Below are 9,248 nucleotides of genomic sequence, written 5' to 3' on the forward strand. Positions count from 1 at the left end.
ACAGTAGTAGTAACATTGGAATATATCTTATATTCATATAACAAAATTGGATGGAATGCATGCTTTTGTTACATTTTTATTGTTTGGTAAAAATCGCATTTTGACTAAGTTTTAGCATATAGTATACAGGCTACAGAAGTGACTTGACTTCCGCCGTACAATACGTTATCATATTATCAATGACAAGAGATACGTCATACATTTGATTTCAGACTTAAGTTGACCAAATGTTTTTTGTTAGATTGTGCAGCCTCTCCAATGCGCCAAGACGCTTGTGGTGGCGTACGCTTTAGTGAGTGTTCTCTTGGTTGCGGCTGAACAAATCTTAGATAATAGTTTAGAGACAAATTTCAATTATGTGTACATCACCTAAGGGAAATTAAGTCAATATGCGTTAGAAATGAGTATTTACCCAAAACGGGAATTAAGTTTCACAATTCGAAATAATCAGAGGTATAGTCTATGTCCTGGTGGCTGGGTTTGTTTCATCATATGCTTTTACTTGAAATGTTTTTCTTGACAGCTGCACAGTCTTCTGCGTACCTTTTATGCATGTTATCATTTATTTGCCATGATCCTTATTTAATCACTATTTCAATCCACATTTCCCACCAACGCATCTCAGCAGTGCTGTGCTCTCTTTGGTCTTTTGTGGAGCATAGGGGATGTGAAAGACGAAGAGGCTCAAAAGTTTACAGGTTACTAGATCATTGTGACAGTTGCTGATGGCGTCAACACATTAGGACGTTTAATTAAGGCCGTTCAATCCACTTACCAGAAGAGGAGCCAATAAACATTACCTAGAAGTTTGCATACTTCGAAATAGTTAAGGCTCTGCATTATGTAGGCCTATTGAAAACTCTGAAAGTGTTATAATATCCAGGTGTTTTACAGGACCAAGCCTGCTCTTCATTTGTTAGGAATGATGTCTAAATGTTTTTACTACTGATGCGTTTGTAGTTAGGTTAATGGTGACTTACAATATCCAGCCATCATATTTCTTAGTTTTGCAATTGTTTTTAAATCATCCTTCATAGATCTGTCTTTAAAGCTCAATGAAAGTTGAATCCTCTTTGAATCGTTTGAGATCTTTCTTTCCCAAATTAACATCTGTAAAATTATAGCTTAATAAATATAGTATTAACTATAAAGAAGTTGTAGTAGTTTTATTTGTGAAGTGTTGATAATAAATGCTTTATGACTGATTGGATACCTTCAGACAGTGGGAGGGAAAGGGATGCCAAGGCCAACATATAAACTCACATGTACGGTTGGAGGTTCGCACTTGGTCACCGGGTGACACCGCAACAGGGAGGCATCATCATAAAGACCTCCTCTCTCACTCTCGCCTATAGCCTATGAGATTACATTTCTTCACTGCACCTAATCTTACATCATCACTATCTCACTTCTCTCACACACACGTGCACGCGCACGCGCGAGCACACACACACACACACACACTGACGGGCAACGGTGAGTGGTACCCCATGTAAGTTATTTATATTCTAGCGGCGTACTTTTGTGCAAACGTTCCAGTCTGAAATCTGGAATCAATAGCACGACCCCTCGTGCATATGGGCTGCTTCTCATGTAAAACGGAGGCGAGGGCAAGAGAAGGCCGCGACCAGCCCCATACTATAAAAACACGGTGACAGCTGCCTCAGAGCGTCTGGGGATCGCCCTTTCGATGACAAGTGTTTTTCCCTCGGAAGAATAACAGATAAGAGACGAAAACACAACATCCTCGAGCCCCGGTATTTCTCTTTCACTCTCTCTGCGTATGACTGTGAGAGCTTTAAATTCATCTGCTAAGCGTCTGGTTAAATTTCTACCAACATCTCACTGAGAGAGAGAGAGAGAGAGAGAGAGAGAGAGAGAGAGAGAGAGAGAGAGAGAGAGAGAGAGAGAGGGAGAGGGAGAGAGAGAGAGAGAGAGAGAGAGAGAGAGAGAGAGAGAGAGAGAGAGAGAGAGAAAGAGAGAGAGAGATTGTGGGAGACAATTGTCTGAAGGAGGCTTTTGACAGTTAGGCGATGAAACTAAAGTCAGCCTCAAATTATAGCGCTTAATAGGGAGACACTATTATGTGAGATATCTAGCCTTCCAGAAATGAAACTTCAACATACGAATTTGTAATTTAAGTTTCAAAGTGGCGAGAGTAGCGTAAGGTTGTCATATCATAGCCTATACCTCCAGCTCTGACTGGGGGGTGTAAAGTATTCTTACACTTAGACTAGGCTACTAACACATGGGAAATACATCCACACTAAATAGCTGTCAATAAATAACGTGTTATTTTCAGCACCAGTAAAATATTACTTGTCACACAGAGAATAATATTTACTGATTTAGAAGAATAAACCATTCAGTACACCATAACCCACAGAATGAGATTAATTCATGAATAAAAACGAAATCAGACATATATGAATATCTCAGGACCCCTCGAGGCAATGACGCGATTAAATGCAAAAGGATTACTGCTGTAATACGTTATAGGAGTACAAATGTTCACCCAGTCAATGCTTTTCGTTTCATATCCAGAAGGGGTAAATTCGAATTGTATTTACCCAAAAAGAAAAAGCATAGGCCTACCATAGGTCTACCTACCTGGCATACCTACCTGGCATACCATGCACAACTGAAGAGACCTAAAGTTCCTGAACTTAGTTTCACCAAAATTCTAAGATAGGCACAACAAAACAATAGGAGGCAGGCCTCTATATAATTGCATAGCTGCCTCTTCAGTATATTTACTCACTTTATGTCCATACTCAGCGACAGACTGCTCCAAGGGGAGCTTGGTTTTACTACTGCACTTTTACAGTATATGCAACGAGCAACGTATGGAGCAGGCTAGAGGGAGCCATCGATAGAAAAACGCAAAACCAAACCGGGCTCTAAACAGGACATGACCTAAACGTATCTCATTGCACATAATTGCCTGTCAAAAGATGAGACCTGCTCTGTTGAGTAGGATATGTCAGATTGGCTACTTACTTTTTTTGAAGCATATGTTATTGTCTGTGTTGACCTGAACTGCATACATAGCTTACTCTGTCAGCGGTGGTAAGGTCTATATATATATATATATAAAAAAATAATGTGACATGTGTATGCTATTCTTATTTTGAGCACTTTTGTCTGCATTTCTATTCTATGTTATTCTATTCTATTCCATTCTTACTTGTCATGCAATCAGACAATCACCTGATACAACTTAGCCAAAAACGTAATGTTGCCTACATTGGCTTCTACAGGCCTTGGCCAGGTGTAATTTTAAAAAACCTAAATAGAGCCCACTTTAAATTAAATCACAATCTGTTTTCTAAAATAAATTATACAGTAATATTCAAAACAATGGCGTGGATTTATGGAAGCCAGGCTCCACCAAAAAAATGTACCAATAAAAAATTAAAAAGTATAATATATAAATAGTATTTTGTCTCTCCGTGTTTCATAATGTTCCGTCAATTCGCAAGAGGCTGAATGTATCTCACAGGAGAAAGCTTCCGAGCGAGGGAAACAGCGCCCCTCTGTCTCTCTATGTGTAGGCCATCTATCTGATGCTGTCTGGTCCAAACGAGTATGACATTGTTGCCACCCGTAGTATTGAAGGCATGGGAAGCCAGTGAGTTTCAAGCCTCCCTTGACATTGTTTTTTGTTGTTGTCAATCAGCGTTGAACTAAACTGAGCGAGCTCAACTGTGAAGGGTCCTGGTCCACTAAAAAAAGGTGTCAAGGGAAGACAGTTTCGATTTGGCGTCACTCCTATCAAATCCCATTGAGAGCATACATCATTGACAGAAAAACTTGAATTGTTGCATCTTGTTTTGTTGTTGTCCTCCGGTGGCTAGCTAGCCAGCTAGATACAAATTGGCCCCAAATTAACCATGGATGGAGATAGGGATTTGGACTTAATCATTCTGGCCAATGATTATAAAGGCAATTCTGATCCAACCATTAATTCATACATTGTTGTGCCCCTGGCCTGAGAGGATGGAAGTGTAATATGTAGGTAGATGTAGGCTAATGTTAACTAGCTAACGTTATCCATGAATGGAAGTTAGGCTAGCGAGCAAGCAAATTCGCCAGAACAACAAAAAATAAAAGCGGGTACTGTATGACAGAGTGATAGACTGTTTCTTCAACATGAAAGAAAGGAGGATGGAATTGGCATTTCTCCACAAGTAAGGGGAGTCAACATGTTTTTCTACTTACACGAACGCACACACGCACAGAGAAATCAGAACATTGGACAGGCACATCATATTTAGTTTACTTTAATTGGGCAAAATTATTTTTGGTATCTTTTAGTTGTCACGGTATTAGACTAAGCATAGGTGATTTGATGATGTTGAAATGTTGAAGTTGAAATGGTGCTGGAATAGTGGAGGCAGCTCCTGTTATCTTTGCGACTTGCGGTAACTCTCCTTCGTTCTAAATCAATAGTTGTTTAGTGGTTCGAAAATGTCGGAAACATTAACTTGCCTGACCATGCTGTAGGTAATGTAACTGTCTGTTACTGTACATGCAATATGCTTTGTGTTCTTCACTGGACAGAGGTTGCTATCCGGCTTTGTGATAAAACAAAGGTGTGGCTGAGTCTTATTGTCTCAGCCTTTAGGCTTATCTGTCACGGTCAAAAGGCATATGAATTAACAGGTTATAGAGCAAACAACTCAGTTATCACAACTCATAAGTTGTAATATGGCTTTTTGGGGCCTTCCCCAGAGATTTTATCCACGCACCGCTACTGATTCTAAATAGCATGTCCATGCCACTCATCCTAGATGCAGACGAAACGCTATTTCGTTTAAGATAATGATTAGCCTACTTTCAGGTCTAGTGAAAACATTTTCTAAAATGCATTTTTTTATCAACAAAAACACTATTTTAGTTTAGGCTATTCAATAGGCCTACGTATGAGAAATACGCCTATACATTTAACTAAATAAGCTGTATTGTGTTGCTTCTGGTAGGATATGTTTGTGTGCTGCTGATACGTGACCGGGCGAGTGAGAGAGTTGAGAATGGGCAGCGGACTCTGTGATCGCTAGCTGTGCAGACACGCCGTGACTCCGGTAATAAAGTGAGAAATATTACCCCTGACTGGAGCTTTGATCAGCTGAGCGCACCGGGGGCCGCCGAGAGCACTGTCGTGGGGGGGGCTAGTGAGGAGCAGTGGGTCGGGCAGGCCTTCTCTATAGCCCCCACCGCGCCACAGCCCTGTTTGGGTGCAATCAGCATCCAGTTGGGACTTCAGAGGGGACACGGATAGGCACGTCCCATTCATAAGCACAAATTGAGTTTATACAAATTAATGTGTTGTTGTTTTTACTCTCATGTAATTCGTTTAGATTACAATTGAAAACCTTTAAATAGATACGTCCTCTTTCTCAGACCTCATCTTTCCAAATCAAATATGAAAAAGGAATAGGCTAAATTAAACAATTTAATACTAGGCCTACGATTAAATTATAGACAATGCTGAAGGTACATAAATTGGCCTTGGGACAAAACTATACATTGCTGAAATGGGTGTACAACCAAATTGCAGATGAACAATTTTGAAAACAAAAGTGTACTGAAATGCTCCTTTTAGTGGGCCTAGGTCTATAACTGGACTATTTTCTGAATTATGCCTTACGTCGCAAAATAAGAAAAATGTGTGATGACAAATGTAGTATTGATCATGAATGCGTTGTTCATTCCTATTAAATCTTGAATGACTGATTATTATTGTTTGATTCCCATCCACTATAAATGAATTTGTTCTTAACTGACTTGCCTAGTTAAATAAAGGTAATAAATGAAATGCAAGACCGATATGTTGGAATTGTTTAGAATTATTAGTACATTTATTTTTTTAAATTATATGTTGCTGTCATGAGAAAAATAATGAATACAATGTGAAACATCTAACAATGTTGGCATAGTTGAACAAATTCAAGCATTCAGATTCAATAGGCCTAAATTAAAATAAATAAATAAATCATTTCTAAATAACTAACAAAATAAATAAAGAGTATCCCCTCTTTTTAACATTGAGAGTTAATATATTTCCTCACAAAATATGTTGGTATTATAATAAATAATAAATGGTATTGGATCATCGCAAAATACGTACTTCTGACAAGGCAGCCACCATCAATAGCCTACATCGTTTTTATAGTGCCACATGCACCACGGAGCAAAGGGGCAGGGCGGGATCATTCTAATAGGGTGCGTAGGTTCACCATCAAGCATGTGATTTGGGTCGTATTCATAAAACGGTTTATTTTCACGGCGTGGACAAGGAGGCAGGCGAGAGAGAGAGAGTGTGTGCTGTCACTCACCACAGCTCAAACAGAGCCCGGGCCACCGTGTGCGTCCGCGAGGTGAGGAGGGGCTGCCGCTCAGCTCAAGCCAACAGCGTGCCAAAACTGATTAGAAGGGTATAGAGACAATGTCTGAGCAGAATCACAGCACAGCAATATCATTCCACACAGCCCCCCCTCTCCTCCACCTCAAATAAAAAGGAAGAAAATTATTTAAAAAATAATAGACCATATTGGCCAATATGTGCAAATGTGAAAATATACTGTCCAATGTTATATGTCGAAATGAATTGTGAATCAAAATGATAAATAAGGCTTATAAAGATTGTTCTATCTTTGAAATGATACACTGTAAACAGGCCACATCTAGACTAGATAGCCTACCCAGGCCTACTCCAAAGACCAGCTGATTTTCCCTTGGATTTCTTGGAATCGGCACAAACATCTGCCAATGATGACCTCGCAGAATATTGACCCGAAACTCTACATAAACATTTTCCTGACTTTCCAACTCCATCGCAGAGAGAGAGAAATTCGATGGAACTTATAGATCTGCTCTGGCCGTCCCATCACCAGAACAGCTGCTGCTGCTCTCCCCAACCCGATAATGAACACGCTGACATGACAACTGTGCTGCTTCCATGGCACTGGTCCGGTCTCAGCGTGAAATAGGCCTAAATGCAACTTTCTATTCGGAAGACGGATGGGGCGAATCTCCCCGTCCTCATCTTCCAGCCTCTTCCAAGAATGCAGAATGCAATTACATTGTTCTAATAATATGAGTAATTTAGAGAGAGACAGTGACGTGGGATCTATCTATGTAGGCCTATTATGGGCTATATTTAAGCAATCTCTCTTACTCATTGAACAACATCACAAAACATGTGCTATCCCACTGACCTTTCTTCGAGTACAGGCAATGCATATAACACTAGGGGGCGAATTCAATCTGAATAAAGAGGTAGGCCCACCCCAACTGTGATTTACTATTATAGGCCCATGCACTTGATTTTAATGTGGGGTCCTGTAGTTGGAGTGTTGCTGAATCCCAAAAGTGCTGATGTGACAGATAAAAAAAAGCCTAATTAATCGAATTGACATCTGCTAGCTATAGCATCTTTATCCACATTAGAGCTTTACTCATATATAACAAATATATGTCAAACATATAGGCCTGCTCTAGTATACTCTCGACTCAAATTGAAATCAGAGGGCATTTTATGTTACAGAAAATACGGACCAGCAGAAAAGAGTATTATTATTATGACTCCCTTATGAAATATATAGAGAAAAGGTCTATTGTTTGGGATCATTTGCTCTAGTTTAGATGATGATTCTCCGTGCTTATTCTGCAATCCGGGTGAAAGGGCTAGGATCACTAATGATTATAATATAATGTGTGGTGATAACCACTCCCTTTGAGATATTATCGCGCAGTAGGCAATGCTCTGGGGACGGCCTGCGAGGCTGAAAAGTGGCAGATAGCTGCTGCACGGGAGCAGATTTCTGCGTTAAAACCCCGCTAGCATCCGCAGCCCTGGCCGTTGCTGATATCAAGTGCCCGGGGTTGATTTAAAATAGTCTACAGGGATGGCTGGATGATAGCTGGAAGATGTATTTTGCGACTTATTTTTTCACTCAGTTTTTTTTGTCAAATTAGAAAATGTGCACACAATGATCATGGTCATGTTGGATATCTAAGATACAAAAAAAGTGCAGAGTTAAAACCAAAATGCACTCAAATAAAAAGTAGAATTGAGTTTAAATGTTCTCCAAGGTAGGCCTACATTTGTTGTTTCATTTAAAAAGCCAGAGAACGGTAAACCTATGATTCTTTAAAAATCTCAAACATTCTTCATCTCTTAAGTTTAACAACAGGGATATGAGGCAGGTCTCAACTTGCAGCGTAATTGGCAGTATTTGAACAAAACACACGAGTCATTGTTCTACCAGGGAACATGATCACTGAAAGCAGTGATATCATGCAAGGTATAAACATCTAAAGACACATACATATAGATGTATACCTCAAAAACATGTGAAGATCCCTTCTAGCCTACTCCATTGGTTGAAGTTTTGAACCGAAACTAATTTGTGCATGAAACTATATAGTAGAAGACAATGCTCATTAAATCAAATAGGCCTATATAGAGAAAAATAAGCGAAGATAATTTAGAATGACTTATTATCTCAGTAATTTCCAATCAGAACTTTCACAAAGACGATTTTTACCTATGAAACGTTGCATTATTATCGACAAGCACTGATCAATAAGAACACAGTCCTTACAAACTTCTGTGGATGAATGCAGAGGATTAAAGATGGGCGAGGAGAGGAGAGAGAAGGAAGAGAGGAAGTGGGGAGCGAGAGAAGCTTGCTGGGCCGCGGGAGACGCACCACGGGCAATCTCGTTCCATTCATCTTCATTGCCTTTTGTGTGCACAAAAAGCAACCCGTGCATAAGGTAAAGCCCGCATCAAAGCCGTGGCTTTATTTTATATCCTATAGATCAGGAGGGAGACAAAGCTTTATTTTCGCCAGGAGAGAGATATTTTACCTCTGCCTTTCGGTTTTATGTTGGAGAGGTGTCAGCCAAAGGAAATGGATGGCTAATGCATAGGCAAAACGCCTCGCCTCGACATGCTGCAAGTCAGCGGCTGTTCGCAGGAGGAGAGCCGGGGATTTAAGGCCGGTGGGAGCCGAGCCAGGCATGGGATTGAGCGCTGGCTGGGTATATAATGTATTCGATCCCGTTACACACACGCACGCGCTCATACTCGCATGGAGACCAGGACGCACGCACATTTACGCACTAGCACACACTTACACTTACACACACACACACACACACACACACACACACACACACACACACACACACACACACACACACACACACACACACACACACACACACACACACACACA

This window comes from Oncorhynchus nerka, linkage group LG14 (genome assembly GCF_034236695.1).
Source record: "Oncorhynchus nerka isolate Pitt River linkage group LG14, Oner_Uvic_2.0, whole genome shotgun sequence".
Classification (NCBI taxonomy): Eukaryota; Metazoa; Chordata; class Actinopteri; order Salmoniformes; family Salmonidae; genus Oncorhynchus; species Oncorhynchus nerka.